General features: G+C 46.3%; 1 protein-coding gene across 8 annotated transcripts in view; it reads left to right on the top strand.

Annotated features, from left to right (window-relative positions):
- CELF4 (CUGBP Elav-like family member 4) overlaps positions 1 to 26,836 on the top strand; it is a 1,309,605-nt gene that overhangs the window by 1,173,982 nt on the left and 108,787 nt on the right. The gene's annotated exons all lie outside the window — the stretch shown is intronic.

Genomic DNA, 26,836 nt, shown 5'->3' with positions numbered 1-26,836 from the left:
TTCATGCTAAGACACTGCTTCTTTTATAGGCGCTGATTTTAGTGATGAAGGAAAGGGTCCCGTGTCAGGGACTCGGAAAGGAGTTCAACCTCAGGGTGGGTGGAGCCATCCAAAGACCTCTACTTCGGTCTCATAGTGCAGCTCTTGGTCAATATCTCTGACTTGTTCTTAGACTTAAATTTAGAAAACAGGGTCTGTGCATTCCACTTCAGTTTTTAGCTTGTCTGTTAAACAACAGACATGGACCAAACATATACAGATCAACAGATAAGGTAGCCCAATAAACTATTGGACCCATTGTGGAAATCTCTGTCTAACCATGAAGGTCATGGGTTGAGACCTGGCAGATCCACCCTGCCTTTTATCCCTCCAAGGTCAATAAATTGAGAACCAGTGAGCCGGTAATATCTCAAACCTATTACCAGCACCTAGCAGATGGCATAAACTATGAAGTACATTATAGTACAAAGTATATTTACGTCTTGGCCCTGCTCCAATGGGGACAGACCATCCTGAACTGTTAGGCGTTATTATCTCTAATCAGGAACACAAGCAATCCCAGACTTGTTTTGTCCTTTTTTGCCTCATCAGTGAGGTGTAACTTGAGTTAAGTCATTCAGAAGGGTCTACCCTTTCAGGGAGGGGCCAAGACATAAGTGCAGATGGTTAGTTGCTCTCTGTAACTGCACAGCGAGCACAAATTATTGCCATCCATAGCAATGGCAGTGGCCATGAATAACTGAGGCATTCCATCTATTACTTTTAATTTGTGTTCAAAATGGCCAGGGATATTACATTGTATTTCTGGGCCCTTCAAGCACCTTCTTCAGTGAATCTAACCAGAGCACATTGTGTGACATCCCAATAATCCTGACAGATTCCCTGTCACATTTTGAAGCAATTGCAACCTTTCAAAGGCCTTTGTGTCTCCCAGGAAAATATTCTACCCCAACAACTACCAAAGTAGGCCAGAATGGGATGGCAAACATTGCATTCTAGTAGCCCAGTAAATCTGCAGTCTGAGCCAAAAATGTCTTGGACCTCCAAAGTGCACAAAATCCACCTTTCTAATTGACACTTGATTTGAGGTTTGAGCTCCCTTTTCTCCCAATTTATTGATTGTGAGGCCTCTTCACACAAATCTGGATTTCAGCTTAACTCATTTTGATCAATACACTCCAGCCAGATGATAAGGCATGATTTTTAGCCTTTTTCTCGAGCATGCGGACCTCTAAGCATCTGAAGAAAAAAACATGAAAATACCTTTATAAGACAAACCACAACTTCACCTTAAGTCTAAATTACAGAAGATCAACAATGTCTCTCAAGTTGTGGGGTAGACAATATCACTGGGTCACCCCTCTCACCAACATCCCCAGACCTCCAGCGGAGGCTGCCGGAAGAAGGAGACAAGTTAATCTTTTGAAAATGGTTCACACCAAGACTTAATGGCCTTCACCACTCTAAGGCTGCCCAACCAACAAGGGATGGTAAGACAGCCTAAGTCCACCAATCCTTTCTCTGTTATAGAGCTTAACACAATTTGTGATTGAATTATCTTAAACTTATAGAAGGTTCTCAAATCCCCAAGCCTTGAGCTTTTAATAATTTGATAAAGGTTGGCCATGCATGCTTGAAGGCAACATCTCTAAAGCTAGCCTAACCCACTTCAAGTTGTCATCCCTATGTCTTGCTGCTTCTTTTTATGACAAACAGGCAGGTCATGCTTAGTGTTCTTGACACTGAGTAGAAAGTATCCCTACTATTCACTGGCACATTCCCCTATTCGGTAGAACGCTCTAAGATGCTCATCTCTACTAGGCAGCTTGTAGGCAGTCCATTCAAGAGACCATTGTTGGAAATGCTGGGACAGGAAGTAGGGGCCAGGGTAAATATTTGTTGTTGTTCCAAGTTTGTGGTGTCATGTGTTGATGTGATATAGTTATGCAACGTAATATATGTGTCTGAATAATGTAGTGTTAAGATTTTGTAATGCAATAACCATTTATTGTTCCTTTGGGTGTGATGATGTTTTGCAAATTACCCTACACATTCCATCCCATACGTTACGTGCTGGTTGCTAATAATGCGGGGCTTTAATTAAAAATGGAGAGCCGTGTTTTATGTTATGATTTACCGCCTGCCATGGACCTCGTCCTGAGGGCCACAAAATGTTCTCTAGAAATGAAAACTGTTAGAATCTGTTGCTTTAGGCCAAGCCATGTTCCAGATTTCGTCTTGGCTCCAGGCAATGGTGAAAGTTGTTTCAGAGCACCAGGTGATCTATGACGCAATCTTGGATGGGGATGGGGCAGTTTTTCTCCAGACATTCTGAGAAAGAGAGGTGTGGCAGAGATTCTAAAATGGTAACAGTCTGTAGTGCTTTTTCCAGTTTCCACTGATCTGACATTCTTTCTCTCCTGCATCTGAAACTTTGTTACAGAGATAGGGAGTCGTACTGCCAAGAACCTTGTGCAGCTCACAGGCTCCATGAATGTATCACTTGAACCATTCTGTCACACTCTTGCTGTGGCCAATACTTACTCAGCCTTCCATCAGTTTGGCCTTGTAGACTCTGTCCCTACCATTGGCTGACACAGTGCCTACAGTCGCACCGACTTACACATTTCCAAAAGGCTCCATTGAAGAGCCTGCTTGTACTGGTAACACTCGCATCCTGTGCCCAATGACACAAATATGGGATCCTAGACTTAGGTCTTAGGCCCCGAATATGAGTATGGGGCGGAGAAATCGAATCTCTGCACAAACAGGACTTTACAGAGGGCTAGGAATTCAGAGATGTATGGTAATTATCACATGGGGTATGTAGGACGGGGCTGGATATTTTCCAATATTCTACACCACCCACACACACAGGCTTGACACTCAACTGGATTCCTTGGCGAGAACGGGGAGAGATCAGTACGATGCACCGACACTAATCTAATTCATGACAGCAGGCAGTGGCTGGACCCATTTCAGGGACCATCTGCTGACCAGGCTGAGTCACCAATTTAAGTGGACGCACCTGCCATTTTGATCGCTCAAATTGTGCATAGCTGGCAGCCTCACTCGCTGATGTCGCGAGAACCACCGGCAGCTCAAAACCATTGAAGGGGCCAAAGCTGGCAGGTAGGCTGCTCCTATTACTGGGACCAGCCGGCACCACATGTGTTTTTGCCAAACCCTGGACAACTGTTGTCCAACACAATTATCAACCACCGTCTCAGAGCTTCAACCAGAAAACCATGGTGGCACAGATAACAGACACCGGGAGCTAATATCACCTAAAAAAAAATGAAACGAAAGAAATGCAGATGCATATTATAGTGATCGTGCTGTGTTTGGACCAGGTTTCCTCTCGTTCAGTGTGGAAAATGTACAACGTGATATTGTAAAGGAGACCGACAGCTCTCGGAGAGAAAACCGTAGCTAGATATCAAAAATGAACAGGAAAGATTCAAATTGGAGGGTTTGCTCTTCAGTCTAAGTCAGAGGTCTTATTTTAGGTGTTGGGCCCCCCCAACACCTGACAGAAATTTCAGAAATCTTGTACATTACATAATCGACCGCCGCGCGCATATCCTGGGCCATATCCAGCAAATAATGTTCAACACAATAAGAGTGTTTAGTAAAGGGCAGGTTTGTGAGTGGGTGTGCTGAAATGACAGATTATTACACAGCTCAAACCACTATTTCCTAGATAAAATATGCTCAAATTGTTTTTACTAGGATGCTTTGTTTTACACATGACATTGATTGATAACACCACCAGCATAGATGTGACGGGTGTGCCTGTTTTTCGCCACAGAACAGTCAATCTGTGGATGGACTTTTGCTACTGCCATCCTCAGGTTGTGCTCCACATCCAGGGGCAGATCCACAAGGCACTTCCGAAGCACAGGGATGTGACATATTTACAAGAATATGACGCATCTCTGTGCTTCTCCTTGCGCTGGCGCACAAACTGCAGCCATGCGCTAGCGTAGGCATCCTTGCACCATGGTGCAAGGATGCCTGCGTCGTGGGGAGATTGTTTTTGTGCAGGAAGGGGCACCTTCCTGCACATAAACAATCACACCAGGCATTTCCCTCTTTCAATGCATGCTGTAGTATGCAGCACGCATTGAAAGAGGAAAAACGAGGAGAAATGAAAACATTTCTCCTCGTTGCGCCTCCCTAAGCCACCTCTAGGGTGGCGTAACATTAAGACGCATTTCCAGATTTACGATTCCTCGTAAATCTGGAGATGTGTCTTGTTCCATGGGTGTTGCTTGGGAACACCCACGGCAACACCCATGGAACGTCCCTTCAACACAAAGTACTGTGTGTGAAGCGGCCGTATTTACAAGGAGAGGAAAAGTCACGCAGGGTGGCTTTTCCAGTCCTTGTAAATATGAAGGAGCCCCCTGCGCCACCAGTACGGCACGAAAAGTGACATACTGGTGGCGCAGGGCGCTTGTAAATCTGCCCCCTAGTCTTTAATACCGCAAGTGCTGAGAACCCAATCTCACATAAATAGGACGAACTGAAATGCAAGAGAGTTTTGATAGCATTTTCTCTCAAAGCTGAATATTCTGCAGACATTTTCAGCCAAGACAGGGACTGTAAGGAAGACAGCGTTGTCAGATTTTTCGAGCACTCCCTAGCTCAGAGCTGGTACACGAGAAACAAATCTTCTCTAGAAATCATTAACAAACGTTTTAGGCAGCATTATAATGGGATAATTGCCCACCAACCTGTTATGGACCCGAAGACAAAGTTGAAAGTCCACAGAGAGGGCGTTGAACGAACACCTAATTGAGAATTCCTAAGTAGTACGATAATTTGCTTGCCTGAAGCAGTTGGGGTTAAGGACACGTCGGGCTTATGTTTAAAAAAAATAGAACTAATAATAAATGAATGATGTCTATTTTACTTCAGAGCAATGTTGTCTGACAAACTTTGTGGTGGCAGGGACATGTTAAGGATTTTGGGTGCCCTGGGCCAAAACTATTTTGGGGGCCCCTGTTCAGTACAGCTTTGAGTCTAAATGATTTACTTTCAGGTCTGCCTTACCCTCTTTAGCCAGGCTGCTAACGGTGCACAGGCACTATGGTTGAACTTATAAAAGCATTTACATGTAATATTCATAGATAGTGATGTGTGTTTTCACTGTTGTAACAAAGCAGCAGCGCGCTAATTTTACAGCGAATAATATCGGTGACATCCTTCAATTTCTCATATGTGAGGACCCGCTTGGATCTAAAATAAACTTTTTTATGGTTGTTGCTTAAAACAAACATTTCTCTGCATTAGATTCCTTACATCAATCACATTAAAAAGAAATAAAACAAAACAGTATTTACAAGAATCTGTTTAGGAATTATTCCAGGCCATCAGGGCAAAAACAGAGCTGTCTATCAAGGGGCCCCCTGAAAGGCTGTGGATTGCAGTGCATGTAAATGTGTCCTTTTGTAGTTTAGGACGAAAATCTTGATGGGGCACGACATGCCCATACTCGTGTACAGGGGCGCAACTAGACCCCAACTTCGGGTGGAGGCTAACACTCCCAGCCAGGGCTGGCCCAAGCACTTGTTGCACACTGAGCAACAGTCGTTTTTGGTGCCCCCTCCCACACTTCCTCCTTCTCCATGAATTCCCTCACTACCACTCACCAACGATGCACCTCATCTCTCTTCATTTTGTTATAGCGCTACTCATTGTTTACTCACACTCAGTTCTGTGATCTGCATGGTACATATTCTATGGAGCAGGCACATTAACCCTCTGTGCTGTGTGGGTGGCAGGAGTGCTCATGTATGTGCACAGGGAGCCATGCGACAGTTTGCGGGTAGAGTAAGAGGAGTGACTGCAGGGTGAGCGAGGTGACCATATGAATTTTTGTGCAGATATAAGTGCAGAGTGGGATGAATGAATGTATGGTTAGTGGTGGGCTTATTTGAGTGAGACTGCAGATTGAGCAGTGAGGGGGACAGGTGAGTGAAGTGTCACTTGAGCGCAGGTTGAGTAGTGTGCTTGTGTGATTGCAGGGTGAGGTACAGGGTGAACAGTGCAAGTGAATTGTGAGTGCAGAGTGATCACTGTGAGTGCAGGATAAGTGGGTAAATGGTGTGAGTGCATGGGATCAGTGTGAGCGTGAAAGTGAAGGGCGAGAATGAGGAGCGAGTTGTCTGAATGCCAGGTGCATTCCCCCACATTTGAAGTAACTCAGAATGTTATTGACGGCAGCGTAGGGTTTCAAAAGTGTTAAACTATTGCAAATATGGCAGTAACCAGGGATCAGGGTGGAGGAAATAAATAATGTGGTGATCCTGCAACAAATTCCCAGTCTTATGATTAGGGTTGCCAGCTCATTATTTTGATGTCCCAGGCGGTGCAAAAATAAGCAGTCACCTAAAGCTGTATTGTCAGTACATGTCCATGCATACTTTGAACAGCAAATATAAATAGAAATAACTTTTACTTGTGTTCTAGGGCTGCATGAAGAAGTCTGGTCTAAGTGGATTTCCTAATGCTCCACATATATTTAAACACCATGTTTCCAGCCCTGGACATTCATTCATTTATCAAATGAGTGCATTCTGGAACAGTTATGTTTCAGGCAGTCCAGGTCCCTGTTTGGGAAGCGGGGCTTGCACCGAGTCGCTAAGATACCAATTGGGCCGCACACGCTTCTTCGCACACAAATGAAAAGACTTGCAGACACTTCGCTTAGGGATGTGTGGAACATTGCTGTTACATGGCTCCACCTCGTTTGTTATACACCGGGTGAGGTGACTTTGGGTCAAACCACTGTTGCCTAAATAAGAAACAGATATCTTCTTTCACTAATTCAAAGTTTTTCACGGTGGAGGGTAAGCCCACTCTCCTGAAGGTGCTGAAACACCTCCCTTAGCCTGCAGACATATTCTTCAATGGTGGAGGCATGTACCAAAATGTCATCACTGACATTTACCATCCCCTGGAGTCCAGCTAGCACTCCTCGGATTATGTCCTGAAACACTTCAGCTGCACTGGAAATACCGAAGTTGAGGTGTTTGTCGGGCCTTAATCTAATGAGGGTTGAGAAAGTTGTTATATGATGGGACTCCAGTGTCAGGAGTATTTGGCAGTAGCCTGACCTCAGGTCCATCTTTGGGAACCATCTGGATCCAAACAGTTCTCCCACAATGTTGTTGACAGTTGGAGTTAGTCGTCTCTCCCGTTTTATGGCTGTGTTCGGGAGACGCATGTCAACACAGAGCCGTACTTTCCCCATTTGTTTCCTCTAATGTGCAACCACAATAGGGTAGACGAATGGCGTTGGCCCTTCCACCTTTTCGATAATGTCCTCTGCTTCCAGCTTTCGCAGTTCGGCCTCTACTCTGGGTCGAAGGTGGAACGCTATCTGTCTGTGGTGTAAAGCAACCGGCCGCACCGACTGGTCTGAATGCAAGCATACTGCATGGTCTTTTAAGCAGCCAATTCCTTTAAACAGGGGCTCAAACGCACCGCTAAATGAGTCTACAGCACTGGCATGACTCCCAAAAGCGAAATGTACCAACTGGAGCCGTTCTGCCTTGTGGCAACTAAGGAGCATGTCAGATCCACTCTTTGAGACATAGATCTTGGCTTTGGTGGACCTGCCCTGATGTTCAGTGACTGAGGTAAAGACTTCGGCTTGTGTTGGTGTCAAAAACGTACACCCTGCTGGCTGTGGAGCAGAGCGCTGATGAATTGGTCATGACCTGTAGCAGCAAAAGGGACAAGATGTTGAAGGAGGCCCAGTGTCTTCTAGCGCCATGATGTTCTGTCCATTTAGCTTGATTTGGGACCAAGACCCACACAGGCTTCATTCCTGTGTCGGTTCTACAGCATGTATGACAAGCTCTGTGCCTTGCATGGCGTTGTCATCCATGTCTTCGTCCTCCTCGGCCATCACAGACACAGCGTCCACGCAATTGGTTGCTTTCTTCTTTTGTGTTTTCTGAAGTGGAGCAGACCGGCAGACTTTGGCATAGTGATTCATCTTTCCGCAGGAGGAACATTCCCTACCTTTGGCCGGGAATTCGCCTGCATGTGGGGGTGCATCTCCACGCCACCAACACGACCTGCTGGGCTTGGACTACTGCTGGCGACCTCGTCTGTTGGTATTTGGCTTGGTGTTGCTGGTCACCTGATTGACTGGCTCCATCTTTGTGGCGCATTCGAGGGCTACCTCCATGTGGACAGCTCGGGCTCTTGAAAGTTCCTTTGACTTAACCACCATGAGGATGTCTGCCATGCTCATGCCAGGGACCTGTACGATTTGCTTCCGTAGTTTGACAGAGGAACAACCCCATATGACCTGCACCCAGATCTCATCAATTTTGTTGTTTAGGCTGCAGGAGCTTGCGAGTTCTCGAAGTCTGGCATAGAATTCGTTCACCGATTCCTCAGGTATCTGCTGGGGAGGAGCAGGAAATGCTCATAATCTGGGTTTGCCACAGGAGGACGGGAGGTGCAGTCAAAACAGCTTTGAGCATAGCGTAGGTGAAAGGATGACCCGCTTCAGCCACCAAGTTAGAGAGCTTATGGGTGCGAGTACCTCCTAAATGTAGAAGTATGTTTCCAGGTGGTCGAACCATGTGGCTCACTTTGCTGTTTGCGACAAAGGGGCATCAGATATGATGAAAGGTTCAATAGTCGGGACGGATGACATTGTGCTGCTGATGTTACAAGGCACTTGGGATTTCCTCGGAATCAACCTGCGTCTGCCTCCACCCTAGACTGTTTGGCTGAGAAAGCTGTGTCAGAGCTAAGTCGCTGCTTGGTGGGTGGGGCAACGCCGTCGTCATCTTACTTAGTGCAGGCGAGCAGACACAACCAGAGCAGCATAACTGTGGACAGCCCACCTGTGTGTATACAGCTGAGTGCAAAGGTGAAATGGGGGCACCGTGAGGCCTGCACACCTCTGAAATCTTTCTCTGGCTGTCAAGGGTGGGAGCTTGGCCCTCACGTTGTCATGCTGTACCTCAGGCTCTCACGGCCTTGTTCCTTTTGGACTGGGCCCCAAAATGGCGGAAGGGTGTGGGCAAGCATAACTGCTGCACGGGGTAGTGCCTCTGCCAATGTTACTGACACACAGCCACGGTCCGTGCAGGTAACAGCGGTGGGGCCGGGTAGGGGTGTATTTCGAGGGATGATTCTGAGGGTAAATTAAATAAATAATTAATATTCCCTCGTCATCGTCCCTCCAAATCCCCCCTTTCCACCGCTGTTACCTGCAAGGCCTGCTGCTGCTGGCACATTTTGTACCCACCCCCCAATTATCATGGTGCTGCGAGACCTCGTAGCAGCTAACAGGGACTGCTGCCGACGTCCGATTTAGGGATGACGAGCGAGCAACATGTGCCCCGTGTGGCAGGCCTTCAGCGAATGACAAAATGGCATGTGAGTGAGCCATCCTCAGCGCCATTTGTTATGTTTCAGGTAGTCGTGGCCCATGTATGGTGAGCGGGTCCGACCGGGCTCGCACCCGGGCACTGAGATACCAATTAGGCCACAAACATGGCTTCTAGCTCAAATGAAAAGACTTGCAAACACTTTGCTTAGGGTTGTGCGGACTACTGCCATTGTACGGCTCCTCCCCATTTATTACACTGGAGTCAGGTGACCTCAGTTCAAACCACTGTTTCTGAAAGTAATAGGGGGCACTCGAGGAAAACACCCTTCGGGCCATCAATATTAATGAAATAACATTACAATTTTATAAAGAACACCTAATTCTATAGGCAGAAGACTTTATTGCACACCCTGCACAGATGGCCCTAAATTGCATCTAGGAACCAATTTAGTACTATGGGCCAGATGTACAAAGGTTTTTTGTGGGCCCAAATGGGGTTTAGACCTGTTTGAGCACGCAAAAAACCTGTGGCCCATGTACTAATCCGATGTTGCCAGTCGCAATTCAATTTGCAACTCGCAAAATAGGATTAGCGACTTGCGTTAGGGAGGGGCATTCCAAGGGTGTCCTTTCCTAATAGCGACTCCTTAAGCTATGTAAGAATGTTTTGCGACCACAATTGCGGTCGCAAAACACTCGCAGTTTACCACCCTTCTCAGAAGGTTGGTAAAGCACTCGCAAGCGGGAAGGGGTCCCCAGGGGACCCCTTCCCATTTGTGAATTTGTGAATGCATGCGCAAATATTTATTAAGGGCAGGCAGTGGTCCCAGGGAAAAATGGAACTGAAAAGTTTCATTTTTATTTTTTAAATTCATCATGGCATTAAAAAAAATGCTTTATTTAAAAGCAGTCCCAGGCATGGAGGCCTGCTGACCCCAGCAGGTCACCATCCCTGGGAGTGCCAGCCATTCCCAATGGGGTCACATATTTTCTTTGTTTTGCAGCAAAGTATTGTTTTGGAGTCAAGCTTTTGATTTATTCAGCAAGGAATAGAGCCATCTGGCAAATCCACCTGTGAAAGGTACCAGTGAATATCATCTGTGGAAATGTGAGGGATATTTTTTTCTTCCTGACACTGCTGGCTGCTAAAAGGGCACAACATTCATTCGTCTGTTCTAGAGCTGTCTCAATGACATGCTGCGCTCAGTGCTAATAAAGTAAATGGCTTGCCTTCTACTGCCTTTCTGAGTCTGGATGCATGCATTTTAGGTTTTTTACAAAAATGCAGATTTTTTTCAGAACTTTGATGGATCCTGATATTTTATTCAGCTGGAATTGTGAAACAGTGGAGTGGAGCAGATGTCTGAGAGAGCCTACAAATAAAACCTTGATGCAAAACGAGGGGATTTTGGTGATAAAGACATGGACAACCATCCTTGCATAAACGGCATTACCATATACTACCTGGCCAGCCAATGTTTGCACCAGAAGAGATGTCCTGCTCCTGGGTTGATTCAAGCCAAATATTAGGTTCTGAACGTGCATCATCTGATGGTCCGATGGCCTGGATCAGGAACCTCTCAAGAAGCTAGTGTGGGCAACAGAGGATATATTCATGCAACTGAGCCACAGAAACCTCCATACAAAGGGGCTTCCAATACCCAAGACAAGCTCATCGCAAAACATTGACAAATAAATTCGGAATTATTGACAGATGCAAAGGAGACAGATGTAGGGAGAAAGGAAACTGTCAGAAGGCTAACCCCGAAGCCTCCATGTTTGAGCTACAGCCAAACACTTGTAGGTGTAAAGCGGGGGTGGGGGGTCCCACTGGGCAATAGCTGAGCCCATTTCATTCTTGCATCTGCCTCTTCCAAACAGTGACCTCAGTCATTAGTTTTCATAGGGCACAAGCGGTCCTCCATGTTACTGCCCTGTTGATCACCGCATAATTAAATGTTAAGCATCCACATTTCCACCCTTTATTCCTAGATTCAGAACATGTAAATATGGTGCGCGCCCTGGATATCAACCCCTGAATATTGAGGGGGCACAATATCAAGGGCAGAATATCGAAAATAAATATCAACAGGTGATACTAGATTTTCAATACCTAAATCCCCATATATGTACCTATGCGGCACGTAGATGTGGAGTTAGGAATATTAAATCTATACCTCCCTATTTACACTTACCTTTCAATATTTTATCCCTCGGTTTTCTGTCCTCAATATTCTGATAGGACAGTTTTTTGGGGGGGTCGATATGCTGAAGTACAATCGTAAATATCAACACATCATCTGTGAGAACATCCACACACACAAGCCTTGCTGACAAAAATATCAATTTGCCTGTGCCCATCCCACCCCCTGTTTAAAACTGTTTATCCTGCCAAACCCCAGGACAAGATCAGGAAAGCAGTCTCTGCATTCACTCCCACCCTCTGGAATGATCTGATCCTGAAGTTCAGGAAAGAGCAGAACCCCCTCTTTTTCGGCTTCAGCCTTCCGCCACCGTGATCTGCTCATGCCGGCAACTTGACTACTCCGGATAAGACATGGCGATAAATGGACCAATGAAATGTCTGATCGCTTCACTCCCCACTGTTTGTACTGTGTGGTTCCCCACACTGTCTGCGAATGTGTAACTACTCTCCTCATAACCATTTTAAACACTCACTGTGTACAGGTACCCAGGGTGTTACCCTATGTTCTGTGGATAAAGTTTTCACTGCCTTCTGGGTCCAAGCCTGTACTAAAGAAATATCTGCAATTAGAACATAATACAAGAAAGGGCATAGATAAATACAGGAAGCATTATAGTGAATGTTACATAGAAACGAGTATCATAAATCAAACCATGGTCCAGATTTACTAGGGGCTTGCATTGGCCTGCTTTACGCAAGGCGACGCAAGGGCAATGCAAGCCCTTAAGGGAGATTTGCTTTTCCTCGTAGAGCCCCAAGGTGGCTTTGCGTGGCGTAGAGAATCCAGAGTAAGCCACTGCCTTGAAAAACTCTGCCCTGGGAAGGCGTTTCATGGGTGGAGTGTGGGTGTTCCCATTCATCCACCCAGGGTTTTTGGCAGAGTCCCAGATTTACTAACACTAGTAAATCTGGAAATGTTTCAAAATGCTACGTCTTCCCAGGAGAGGCGTAACAAGGAGAAATATGTTTATTTCTCCTCGTTCTTCCCTCTTTCTATGTGCACTAGAAGGTTTTTTTTTTCTATGTATGTCAGGAGAAAAGTGGGCAACAAACAATAGAAAAACAAAATTGGTGAAATTTTCAAAAAAGCCGAACCTCCCTTTCGGATGGCTTCTAGAATGTCTGCAACCGACGCTGGAAACATGATCTTCTGAGCTCCCTCAAAATGTGGGGGAAATATTAGAAAAAATATAAAATGTAATTTCATTAAAATAAACTAAATATACATGAAAACAAGATTCAATATTGCCTCTAATGTACGGAAAAGTGATAACCAATACATAATGTGCTCAGCCAGGATGGATGAGGCAAACCCAAAGTTGAAGCATGTCACCTAGCTTGGTGGGTGAGGGTCTGCCTTATATGTTTATGAGTTCCATTGGTGAGACATTAGGACACCTCTGAAGTATAGTGTTTGGCTATAACCCTTACATACTGGTTGCCTCTTTGATTCTATAGTACATGATTGTAGAAGCAATCACAGATAACTTCCCCTCCTCCCAGTCCTCTCCTCTTCTAATGATAAATGTAATGAGCTCAGACCAACTCTGCATTACTCATGCTTATCGTCACCGCATACCATTTACTCCCTGATATGCCATTCTTCACAAGTTAAAAAAAGCGGTAATAGCACAAGCAGCTGTATGCTGTCTTCAAGAGTCATTAAGTTTAGAGTAATGATGCTTTAAAGAGGTTGCCTATGGATCACAAATTGTACATAGAAAAAAAGAACTCCATGATATGAGCAGATCATTACCAGCGCTTGACAGTCCCTCACTCACTCACCACCAAGCAAATCCAGAAAAACATAATGCGGGTGCACTCCAGCTCACCTGCCTTGATAGAGTCCAGGTGCGTTCTTGGCTTTGATACCTCTCCCCATCTCTATGGTCTCCTATTGAGAAGTGTGGCACAATGGTTAGAGCAGCAAACCCTGATGCAGAGGTCTGGCCCGGGACCAGGGTTCAATTGCCTGCCTCGGCGGATCTTGGGCTCAATTCTCGCCTCGTTGCCTATTCCAATCATGGAGTCCCACTCTGCAACTCTGGGCAATAGCTTACTTAATCTCCACAACGGCCCCCACAACTCTAAGGATGCCTGGCCTCCACCTTGGGGGTGCCCAGGAGTGGACACCTCACAGGGAAAGCCAGGATGGGTTCCACAGCGGTATTCGTACAAGCGCCTTGAGACCCTTGCGGGTGAGTAGTGCGCTATACAAGTATCAATTTACAATTGCAGTGTGGACTTTGCGGTTATATGTATTTTGCAGTTAGTCTGCTTCATTGTGTTACGTACAATTCTTGGCTTATATCCATTATACTCAAGTTCGAATGCATTGTAGTCATTGTAGCTCTCTAGGTAGTACACCTTCTCACATTTATATACTACAAAGTCTTTATCTGTTTGCAAAAGGTAGGATCTTGCCATTCAGTCACTACAGCGGCTCAGTGCGATTCATCACCCCATTATGACCCTTTGATCGCTAGTTACATGTAAGGCCTGTTCTGTGGGCTTAGCGGCAATGATTACTGGTGGACGTTTGTCCTTTACCATCGAAGCAATAGGGCCCGTGGTAGGAAGGCCAAGACTTCCTTTGTATACTTGACTTTCCCGGTAGGAAGGCTACTCCATGAGTTGGCAGCGCGCTTGGAACTCAGGTACAGCATGACAAGAATCACAAAAAGTAAAATCAATATCCAGGCTATTGAACAAGTCTTCATTTACATTTTGTAAAGATACAGAAGATAAAGATGAAGAAAAAAGAAAGAAAAAAACAGATTGCCCCAGGAGCTACTTTGTCACCTTGCTACTGTACAACTTAATAATAAAGGTGCTTTGATCGTTCTAAAAATAAGGGGTGAGCGAAATATTCCATTCTGCCAGCAGAAATGGCAGAATTTTGGCAACTGAGTTCTGACCAAATCCCGCCTCTCGCAGCGGGTGGAATTTATTTCTTGCAGGTGCATCAAAATAGTAAGTTGCCGAGCGTGAGCGATATTTGGCATCCCCAGCGCGATTTTTGTTCGCAAGAAGGACATCACGTGAGATTTACCCAATACAAGTAGTCGCGGGCAGCCACTACCGTTCACAGTAAGAAGGCTGCCGCTCGAATAGAATATCTACTCGAGCGGCAGCAAATTCAACTCGAGTAGCTGCGCTCTCTGGCATACCGGGTGGTGACATCCACGTGGATTTTTCAGTGCAGAATGCGCTCTCAGCGCTAAATTCCAGCACGAGCAGCGTGACATGCCTATATTCTCCCATTGGCGAACCTCTGAGGAATCTCGCAGAGTTCTTTTGTAATTCCACACAATTCAGCAGAGTCCAATTCTGCAAGTTCCGCCCACCCCTATTAAAAAGCCGGAGGTCAAGGTAAATGTTAGTTTCTGAAGGTGATTAGTTGAGACTTTGTAGCCTTCGGATTCGCTTCATCCTTGATGGGTGTCACTTAATCCAAACCCTCAATGGAGTGTGTGGAATCAGAGCTATTATCTGACTGCCCTCATCAACCCTGGTTTCCAAGAAGATTGCTCAGTGATACTGTGTTAATACTAAGGCACCCATGGTAAATGCCAACAAATTTGCCACACAAAAATGGTCTTACGTTCCCAATTAGTATGAAAAAAGGGCTACAAATTAGCATACAGAAAGCTAGTCTGCGTTTCTAATCACTGCATTTATCAGTCTGTCAATGATCTATTGATAGCAAAGGTTGATTACTTGACTAGTTCAAATATTAGTCATGACTGTAATTTCCCCCAGAGTTAGTTTAAAACGGCACAGGTTCCTGGCAAAGGTGATCAAATTTGAAGCTGATACCCAAAAGTGTAATTGAAATTTCGGGACATATGTTACGGTATGGACTAAAAGCAGTCAAGATTTCATTTACTGCAGGAAATCTGAGGAACTGATGGCACCTTCTGAGCAGCAGTATTGAAGTTTAATAGTAAGACTTGTAACCATGATAGCTTAGGTTCCATAAATCATAGCACAACACTTTCAACAGTAACGAATTCAGCACAACGAACCCTACGCAATGTGAGCTACCCAGAAGACTCATCTGTTAGATTTGGCACTCTCTGCAGGGTCACCACCAAGCATTTTGCCTTCACCCCTCCTGTTTTCTGAAATGCATTTTTGTAGGAATTAGAAAACACTGCTAACAGGTGCTAAGGTGCTTGTGCTCTCTCCCTAAAACATGGTATGAACGGCAGATTTAATTTACTTGTAAGTTCCTAGAATATGATACTACTTGTCCCCAGGGTTTGTACATTGAATACTATTAATGGGCTTGCAGCACTCATTGTACCACCCACTAAAGTAGCCATTTATAACATGTCTCAGGCCTGCCATTGCAGCCTGTAGTGCAGTTTTAGAATGCCATTTTGACTTGGCAAATTAAACCTTTTGCCAGGCCTAACCCTTCCTTTTTAATACATATGTCACCCCTAAGGTAGGCCCTAAACAGCCCAAAGGGCAGGGGAAATTGTATTTAAAATATAGGACGTGTATTTGTAAGTCCTTGTAGAAAAAAACTCCTACATTCATTTTTTCACTACTGTAAGACCTATCTCTCCCATTGGATAATATTAGAGTACCTTATTACATTTAATAAGTGCTAACTTTTGATTGGGAGCAGGTAAAAATGTCATGTGTGGACTCATATGAAATGTAATTTAAAGTCCTCTTTAATAGTAAAGTCAGATGTTTGATTACAAAAGATTCTAAAACCTTCCAGGAGTTTCCAGCTGCCTAGCCTTGTAAATGGCTCTCCCATTAACAATGTGTATTGGCCCGAGAGAGTGGACAATTGGGGATTAAGTGTGGGCATGATGGGCCATCCTGCTAGGATGGTTGGGGGCGGAGCTGTTCCTTGCCCCACTTACATTTCAAAGAGTTTGCCTCCAGCACAAACAAAGAAACCAAACACTAGTCTTTTTTTACCCTAGACATCTTTGAGCCTTGTCATGGGAAGGGAAGAACTTTCAAGAAACAGTTGTGGGGGTAGCCTCGAAGATTCCCTCACCTCAAAGGCTGGCAGAGCTATAAATATTGGAGCCACTCCTCAGTACACTCTTGGACCGGCGGACATTACAGAAGAAGGACTGTCTTGTTCCTGAGAGACCCTCCCTGCTGCTTGAGGCATGCCCTGCTACCCCAAAGTCTGCCCTGCTGTTTGAGGCCTGCCGTGTCCCTCACAGGACTGTTCTGCTGCTACTAGGGGGCTGCCCTGCTGCTTGAGGCTTCCCTTGTTGCCAGAGGACTGCCTTGCTGCTTGAGGCCTGCCTTGTTCCCCAGAGGACTACACTCCTGCTTGATTACTTCCCTGCTCTCTGGGAAGCCAAACTGGACCTGCTCTCTTCATCCCAAACTACATGAGTCACTGCAACGGTCTATTGGCTGACCTCCTGTTCTGGGGTACACGGACACAACAAGCTCCAGAGTCCTCCCTACAGCTGCCCAGCTGACCTGCTGCAACTGGATCTGCTCTGACCTGCAACTGGACAACTGGACTAGCATGATCACTGATGGCCTCTGCTACTCTTAGAGTCCTTGATCTCTAAGAAGTGCCTCCCCAGGTCGTGAGCCTTTAGTGTGCACCAGAGTGCACTCCTGTACAAAAAAGGGAGGAATCCTGAAGTTCTGTACTCTGCACCGGACTTTGAGAAGGTAAAATTTCTTCAGGACTAGCCTCGTCCTGTATCTGTCCCCTGTTCCCTTGCAGTCTGTCTGAACTTTTGAGTTTCCCCCGGTCTAGCATGACCAGATGACTGTGAGTGGCACTGTGTGTGCTTTTAGGTGCTATACCTATCTAAAACTTTGAAAATACATATCTCAGGGTTCTACTCAATGGAACATTGTCATTTGGGTCTCATTTTATTTTTTTAAATGTTGTCTATTTTTCTAAATTGGTTTGGGATTTTTCTTGTGCTGTTTTTTCACTTTATTATTGTTTGTGTGATACATTAATCTTAACTCAGTGCCTCTAAATTAATCCTGACTGCGTTTATGCCAAGCCCTCTGAGAATTACGCACAGGTTAGTGATTTTTGTGGTTCACCTTGACAAGGATTGTAGTTGTTGTCTGAGTAGGGCTTCCACCCCCTCAACCAATAACCCTATTTCATACACCATCTAAAGAAGATGCAGGTGCAGCTGTGTCTATGGTTACTATAGAGAGCTGGAATCTGGAATGAATAAGCAAAGGGGTGGGAGGCTTCTTGTTTGACATCCTCTTGTCAAATGAGGTGCCGCTCCCACCAGAATTATTTTTCAGATCTGGCTCCAGTGCATCGAGGCACCTGCCTTGCTTATACTCTCTCTCTCGTCTTCTTTCTCTTTCTCTCTCTTGTGCTGACTCTCTCTTCCTCACCCTCTAGCCTTCTGTCTCTCCATAAGACCTTTGTCACTCTTTTCTATCCTGTACTTTTGTTTGGTCTATTTCTGCCCTTCCTTGTACCCCTGTTTGCCCGCTCTTTCGCCTCTGTTTTGTCTGCTAATGCCTGCCTTTTGTCTGATTTTGCCTTTGTCTGTCTTATTTTCACATTTGACTTTTGTGTCTCTGTTTTGCCTGTTTTTGCCCAATGTTGTGCCTCTATATTTGCCTGATTCAGCTTTTGTGCTCCCACCTTTGCTCCACAGTTCTCTCCACACTGATAGTCTTCACCTGCACCTCCTGCCACTTCATCTGCAGCATCCCATTCACAGCTGCAACATGCAGTAAGAACGCACCAGCAATGCCAAACACCTCAAAACAAGCACACACCCAATCCTCACACTCCAATAGCACGAATACTACTTAATGTCCGCTCGCTCTGCAAACATGCCATTGAGATCTTGGACCTGCTGGACGAAGACGTCCAGGGCATCCTGTTCCACACAGAAACATGGCTGACCGCAGCATCAACAGCATACATCGCCGCGGCCAACCCGGTGGATACAAGCCAGTCAGGCAAGATCGTCAACACAGATCCAGGGGGAGGAGTCCCCATTGTCATCAAGGACACCTTCAGCTGCACCACCTCCACAGAACCCACAATCGACTACATGAAACGCCTCAACTTCAAACTACAAATGACGCCCAACTTCACCCTTGGTTTGGTCCTGGTCTACCGACTCCCAGGACTCAGACCCAACTTCACTAATAAACTCAATAGCTTTTGTCACCCCTATAGTCATCAACTCCAGTGCATACATCCTCCTAGGAGACCTACATTTCCACCTAGAAGACTAGACTGACCCTAACTCAGCCACACTCCCAAACAGCCTTGGAAACCTCAAGCTTACCCAACGCATCGCATATCCAAACCACGAGACACATGCTAGACCCCGTCTTCGCATTACTCAGTAATATCACAGTCAACGCACCTGCCACCTGGACAAGCCATGCCTTAGTCAGTTTCACAATCGGCATCCACCACACCAGAAGAGAAAAAACAAGAACACAGGCCAGCTGATATGTCTAAGATCTCAGAATGATGAAAGGCACTGAATACAACTAGAACATAGGTGGAGTGCAAGCCTGGGGAATGTGGAAAAAGTCACTGTCAAATCCACCCTCAGAAGTTATGACCAACAAACCCGGTAAACCAAGAGGAAGGCTCTAGACGAACACATCAACGCCAGCCCCAACAGCAGCAGGTAAAGGATCGCTATTGTTAAGAATTTTACCACACCCCCAGCAGCCGCTTGTAACATCAACCCAACTCAACAAATATGCAACGACCTCTCGCACGTCTTCTGTAGCAAGATCACAAACATATACAGCAACTTTGCCCCAACTGGATAACTTGAACCTTACCAACTCCCTCCTGGTAATGGACGAAGACAGCAAAATAACTGCATGGACACTACCAGCAAGTAGGAAACCACAACAATCATGAAGACCATCAGACCCCTGCCCTCATCACGCCTTCAACAAAGGCTCAACACATCAGCAAGGCACTCCCCACCATCCTAAACACCTCCATCAACACAGCAACTATAACGGAACCCTCGAAGCACTCATCCATCAACGCTCTCCTGAAGAAGCTGTCAACCAATCCAACCAAAGCCAAACTCGCCAACTGCTAACCAATATCCCTCCTTCCATACCCAGCCAAAGTCCTGGGGAAAACCATTAGACACCTGTCTGACCACCTCACCAAAAACAGCTATTCGACCCTACACAGTTTGATTTCAGATCAAACCACAACACGGAGACCACCCTCATTGCAGCTGCACATGACATCTGGATGATGCTTGACAGAGGGGAAACCACAGCCCTCATCCTTCTAGAACTATCCTCAGCCGTCAAAACTATCTCCCATGTTATGCAGATTTGAAGAACACACTATCACCCAGAATGGTATTCCCACCCCATCCCATTCTGATCAGACAACTTCATGAGATGGGCATGCAAGAACATGCCCTCTAATGGATCTGCACTTTCTCACTGGAAGACCCCAAACTGTCAGCATGCCAGCATACTCCTCAGAAGCACAGGAACTCATTTGTGGAGTCCCACAGGGCTCCTCACTCAGTCCGACCCTCTTCATCATATACATGACCCGCTGACAGATGTCGAACAATATCAACACCCTCAGCTATGCAGATGACACGGACCTGATCCTGTCCCTCTCCGACAAAGGTAAAGTCCAACTGCCTCAAGCTGAACATGGACAAGACCGAAGTGGTGATCTTTGAAAATGACGCCTCTCTGTGGGACTCCACCTGGTGGGCGACAGATCTTGGACCTGCTCCCAACCAATCCCTCCAAACATCTCCGTTTTGCCAGAATAGCACATACCCCACACATTCACAAAAGCAGATTGGGGGTCATGGTTTCTCATATATTGCTTCTAAAGCCAGGAACAAACTCACACAACACATCAGAACTTGTTTAAGATTTTGTTTAAAAGTATATCTACCAACCATAGAGTGTAATTCTAGGCATAGTAGCTGGGTTTAATCCACCTAAGACTTTTACCGTTTTTGAATTGAACAAACTCTTATACAGGTTGGATCCTACTTGGGTTCTGTTGGGAATGAGATCCGCAGACAGTATGCAGAGCCAGCGTACCCTTGTTTATGCTTTTCTGACTGACACAGTATAGTTCCATGTATGGAAGTCTACTGTAGGTGCTAAACAGTTCTTTAGACAGGTGCTACCCAATGTTTTAGACAAATGGCATCTGGGTGTACCTTAAATGGAAGAATTATATTGTGTCCCTACCTATTAATGGGAGATCAATTCTGTATGGAAGATAATTTGTTTTTAGTGGCAGAGGCCTTTGTATCCGTACTCCTGAAAGAGGAGTCTGTCAAACTTCATGTGAAAATCTATTCAGACCCAATGACGTGAATCCTTCTTTTTCTCCAGAGTTTGTACTATATCTAGTATTCACGGCAAACTTATGCTGTATCGATGATATTATCGCCATGGTGCACAAGATGTTAGTCCCCTGCGTCAAGCTTGTGATCATTCAGGCCTTCAGGCCTTTAGAATAGCCCTGGGGACGCACCTCCTATAATCAGTCCACAAGGACTCGTCCCAAGTTGCTCCTTTGGAACTTCCCAGGGGCCAAGGTAACCTGTGGTCCACCACAGGGGACAGGGCAAATCCGCAGGTAGGCCCGGGAATGGGGTGTTAGTTGTCAGGTCAGTACAGTAACATATGATCTGCATATAGGGAGATAATCTTCTCCCAGACTACTTGCCTAGTGTATAAGAGATGTATCCAGGAAATTAACTCTCTCCCAAAGCTCAATGTAGTGATACTGGTCGGGTCAGTATAGTAAAATATCATCTGCGTATAGGAAGAATATGTCCTCCCAAACTACTGGCCTAGTGTGTAAGAGATGTATCCAGAAAATTAACTCTCTCCCAAAGCTCATCCTGCCCAAAACCTCGATTAGGAGCTTCCGGTTCACAACATCAAAGGCCTTTTCAGCATCCAGGGACAGCAACATTGCAAGTTCGCCCAGGGTCCCCCTTCTCGGCAGGCATCTAAAGAGTTGTCGTAAATTGTGAACAGTGGATTTTTTTTAGCATAGCTCTACATTTGCAAAATTACAATGTATGTTATGACCTTATAAATCAGATCAGGTGACATCAGGTATGACATCATCAATGACCACATAACTGCAGGTCATTAAAGACACTTTCTCCAGGCGCAAACCTTTTAATTGCAAATAATTGTTTCAGGTGTATCCGAATAATTAGTTTAATGGAGGAAAAACAAGACTACAACACCCACGATGCATCTGGTTATCATAAGAAAGTCCAGGACTGGAAACAACTCAGTATTGATCTCAAGAGAGAGGTGGCCACCCTAATAGCACTTATCTTAACTAGTGTATCATCAATGGCACTTTTCATAGCCATCCCTCCAACGCCACGATCAGTACTTCACCCTTGTGTAGATAACATTTCATCCACTTCTGGTTCTAGGAACACCACTCTCAGCAGCCTGTCTTGAATAGGAACCTGGTCCCCATAAGCATAAAGGTGTGAAGCACCAAGGCACTGATTGAGCTGATTATATTCGCTTCACAGTTTGGAGTGCCAGTACACCTTTTGATGAAAAACGTCAGAAATAAAACTCAGACAAAAATGGCAAAATGGTTTCAAAAACAATTGTTGAATCAAAATATCAAAAAAATGTCATATTGTAGACAGAACACATATTGAAAAAAATGCACCTAATTTACACAAAGCTTTTTTAAGGCATGGGCAAAGTGGGCAATTGTCCCAGGTTCCCACCTCCCAGTGGGCACCTGGTATAATGATAACTGTGCATACAAACAGGTTCTGTTTTAATTCGACGTCTCTGCAGGAACAGCCTGCCAAACTTAACCCACACACTCTCAGGAAATTGGTGGCAATTTAATGTAAAACATAATCTCTCTCTCTCTCTCTCTCTCTCTCTCTCTCTCTCTCTCTCTCTCTCTCTCTCTCTCTCTCTCTCTCTCTCTGTCTCTCTGTCTCTGTCTCTCTCTCTCTCTCTCTCTCTCTCTTATTTCATCTAAACTCTAGTAACTACATGAACTGATCTTTCCTTCTCTTTTGCTCTCTCTCTACCTAGGTCTGTATCTTTATTTACCTAAATTACCTTACCCCTCTTGCGACCTGAAGATTCTCTGGATCGCCTATGTCTACCTCAAGCCCCTTCCTGTACAAAAAACAATGGTTTCATAGATAACTTTTCTCAAACCTCACATCTGCCTCAAGAAGGTGCTTCTTTTTTATGCTAAATTATGTATGCCAATGTTAGCTGATAGGGATTTGCAGCAAAACCAATGGGTGGTTGCATGGGTGGTACCAAGTACCACCCATGGACCGTTCCTCCGACATACAATGTAGTGCATAACCTTAACACTGTCTACCTCACCTCTTTGTCAATACGCCTCTCTACTTCCCTTCTAGCCTCTCTCTTTCTAACAACTTCACTTCTCTCTCCCTCTCTGTGACTACCTCTACTTTGCTACCTCTCTTCTCTCCTGTTAGAACCGGCGGTCTCTAGTTGGCAGAGGTATACACTTCTGACAAATAGGGACCAACCAACTCTAGTCAGGGAAAGGGGATTACACACTCAGATAACCCCTGCTACCCCCTTGGTAGCTTGGCAGAGCAGACAGGCTTATCTCAGAGGCAGTGTGTTAAGCATTTATGACCACATACAGTAATAAAGTGAATACACTACAGATGGACACGACACAGAAGTTATTATAAAAATAGTATTTTTATATAAGGCTTAGCACAAGACCAAATAACGACAAAAATATACCACAGTCTTAATAAATACTCTTTGGAAGGAAAAATAATAGTTCAAGTAAGGTTTCTTCTTGGCAAATAGTTCTTTAGCAAAGTATTCTTCTGAGCACAGTTCTTTGGCAACAATGTAACCCCCACAGGAGTCACACGACGTCGAGTCTACAAGATTCCCAAGGTTCGGCGTTGACCGCGAGGAGCGCTACGTCGAGCCTGGAGTCGCAACAGACCCCACAAGTACAGTACCTTGAGAAACGAAGAAAACGAGGATCCACGGCGTCGAGATGTCGGCGTCGGGGTCGGCGTCGATCGTGCCTCGGAGTCGGGTCAATCCGCAGCGGCGTCGAGGGATGTCGGACCGGAGCAGCGCTCACGGCGTCGAGAAGGGCGTCGAGTCGATGCGATCAGCAGCGGCGTCGGGACGGGGTCGCTTGGAGGTAGAGTCGATACTCACTCCTCACTGGCGTCGATACCGGCGTCGAGACGGGGTCACTTGGAGCCGGGACCGATACCCACTGCTCACTGGCGTTGCTGCTGGCGTCGGGACTGCAGATTTTCCCTTGTGTACTGGAAACAACACTTTCCAGCAATTCAGCAATTCAGTAGATGGTGAAGTCCTTTGGCCCTGTGACTTCAGCAGGAGACTGGCACTCTTCCAGTCCTTGGAGATTTCCTAGCAAGTGTTCAGAGAGTACACACCAAGTTCCTCTCTCCTTGTTCCTTGGCAAAAATAAAGAAGCAGCTTTCAGGTTCCTCCACAGCAAAACAGCACTCTGGCAGAAAGGGGAGGCAAGTCCTTAGATCAGCAGGCTTCTTGTCCTTGGTACAGGTTTCCTTGTCAGAAGTGATCTGAGTTCTTGGTTCAGGGGTCCTTCTCTTATACCCCTTTTTCCCTTTGTTCCCTTTGTCCAAGCAGGGAGATTCCCACCATCTGAGGTTTGTTGTGGGTGTTGCCAGGCAGAGGCACCGGGCCTATTCACTGAGCAGGGCAGGGTCCTCAGCCGCCCAGCAGGAGGCGGAGCCAGTATTGTCACTGGCAGGAGCAGGGCTATCAGTCGCCCAGCAGGAGGCGGAGCCAGTATTGTGTCAGGCAGGGCAGGCTACTCTTCCCTCACTCTATGTGTAAACGCCCCATTCACCCCACACTGACTCACTCAGACCTCTGGAGCCACCCAGCTCCTGACACACACACCAAACCAGCAGAGACCGGTAGATAGTTGGACAAGAAAATAGCCACTTTCTAAAAGTGCTATTTTCAAACATAGAATTTAAAAACCATCCATCCTAAAGGGTGTGTTATTAAATTCTGAGTTCAGGGATACTAAACTCGACTTGCTACCATGCTCCCTGAGTCAGATAGATTATAATGGAGTTAATAATCAGTCTGCCCAGTCTGGCCTATTGGAGGCAGGTAGCCCTTCAATAGTGAAAAACGAAAATGGCTGTAATTCACTATTAGGTCATGCCACACACATCAGGGCATGACCTACCTTTTACCAACAATGCACCCTGCCCTAGGGCCTACCATAGAGGTGTCTGAAATGTGGCAAAGTGAAGGTTTAGAGACTGGTAAGTAGGTTTCCTTACCAAGTCGACATGGCAGTCAGGGACTGCACGCAGGTGCTGCGGTGGCAGGCCTGAGACACATTTTACACGCTGCTTCTGTGGGTGGCACAACCAGTGCTGCAAGCCCACCAGCAGCAGTTAACTTACACGCCCTTGGCACACGCAGTGCACTAGACTAGGGTCTGAACAGTAAGTCAACCAAGCCAATCATGGTAACACCAATCAATGTAACAATTTAACATAGGGAGCACTTGCACTGTGGCACTGATCAGCAGTGGCACAGTGCCCAAAGCAATAATCCAGCAAAAACATCGTAAACAGAGAAGGCAACCAGAAAAAAATGGAGGAGAGACTCATGCCAATGATGCCAGGTCTAACACGTGTCCCCTCCAGCTGAAATGTGGGGAGAACTACCCTTCACCCAGGGAGTCCTCATCACTAAGGCAGAAAAATCTGGACAGACCATCAGCATTGGCGTGATCTGTACCAGGGCGGTGTTCCACCGTAAAGTCCATCCCCTGTAGGGAAATGGACCACCTCAACAGTTTTGGGTTCTCACCCCTCATCTGCATTAACCATCTGAGGGGCCTGTGGTCTGTCTGAACCCGGAAGTGAGTCCCAAACAGGTAGGGTCTTAGCTTCTTCAGCGCCCAGACCACAGCAAATGCCTCACGCTCTATCGCACTCCACCTTTGTTCCCTGGGAAGTAACCTCCGGCTGATGAAGGCTACAGGAAAGTCTCGGCCCTCCTCATTCATCTGTGCTAGAACAGCCCCCACACTATGCTCTGAAGCGTCTGTCTGGACAATGAATTCTTTTGAAAAGTCGGGTGCCTGGAGGACCGGTGCTGTACACATTGCAGTTTTCAGGGTGTCAAAGGCGTTCTGACAGGCGTCAGTCCAGATCACAAGTCTCGGCTGCTTCCTGGAAGTCAGCGAGGTCAAGGGGTGCACAATGTTGCCATACCCCTTGACAAACCTCCTGTAGTAACCCGTGAGACCCAAGAAGGCTCTCACCTGAGTCTGGGTTTTGGGCGGTTCCCAAGCCAGGATGGTATCTATCTTGGGTTGCAGGGGGGCCACCTTGCCGCTCCCTACTTGGTGCCCCAAGTACACCACTGAACCCTGCCCAATCTGGCACTTACTAGCCTTGATTGTGAGGCCTGCTCTGCGCAGGGCCAACAACACTTCCTGGAGGTGGCGCAAGTGTTCCTCCCAGCTGGCGCTGAACACTGCTATGTCGTCCAGGTAGGCGGCGCTGAAATCTTCCAGCCCGGCCAATACCTGGTTAACCAACCTCTGGAATGTGGCAGGGGCATTCTTCATCCCAAAGGGCATCACACGGAACTGGTAGTGCCCATCTGGTGTGGAGAATGCAGACCTCTCTTTTGCCCCATCAGTCAAGGCGATCTGCCAGTACCCAGACGTTAGATCAAACGTACTAAGGTACCGGGCAGCCCCCAACCGATCGATGAGCTCATCAGCTCTGGGGATGGGGTGCGCGTCAGTCTTGGTGACCGAATTGAGTCCTCGGTAATCCACACAGAACCGAAGTTCTGGTGAAGCACCAGGCGCTGCAGCCTTTGGGACCAAGACCACTGGGCTGGCCCAAGGACTGCTAGAGGACTCAACCACCCCTAAGGCAAACATCTTGGAGACCTCCTCCTTGATATATGCCCTGACCTTTTCAGTCACCCTGTAGGCCTTGTGCCTCACAGGAGTGCTGTCCCCAGTGTCCACATCATGGACACACCACTGAGTGACACCAGGGATTAAGGAGAACAGATCAGGGAATTGTACCAACAGATGGCGACAATCTTGCTGCTGCTCAGGGGTCAGTGTGTCAGAGAGGACAACACCATCCACTGACCCATCTTTTTCTTTTGCACACAGGAGGTCAGGAAGAGGCTCACTCTCCTCCTCCATCCCAGCATCTGTGGCAAGGAGC

This window comes from Triturus cristatus, chromosome 2_1 (assembly GCF_964204655.1).
Source record: "Triturus cristatus chromosome 2_1, aTriCri1.1, whole genome shotgun sequence".
NCBI classification, from domain to species: domain Eukaryota; kingdom Metazoa; phylum Chordata; class Amphibia; order Caudata; family Salamandridae; genus Triturus; species Triturus cristatus.
This window is presented reverse-complemented; position numbering and strand designations above follow the sequence as displayed.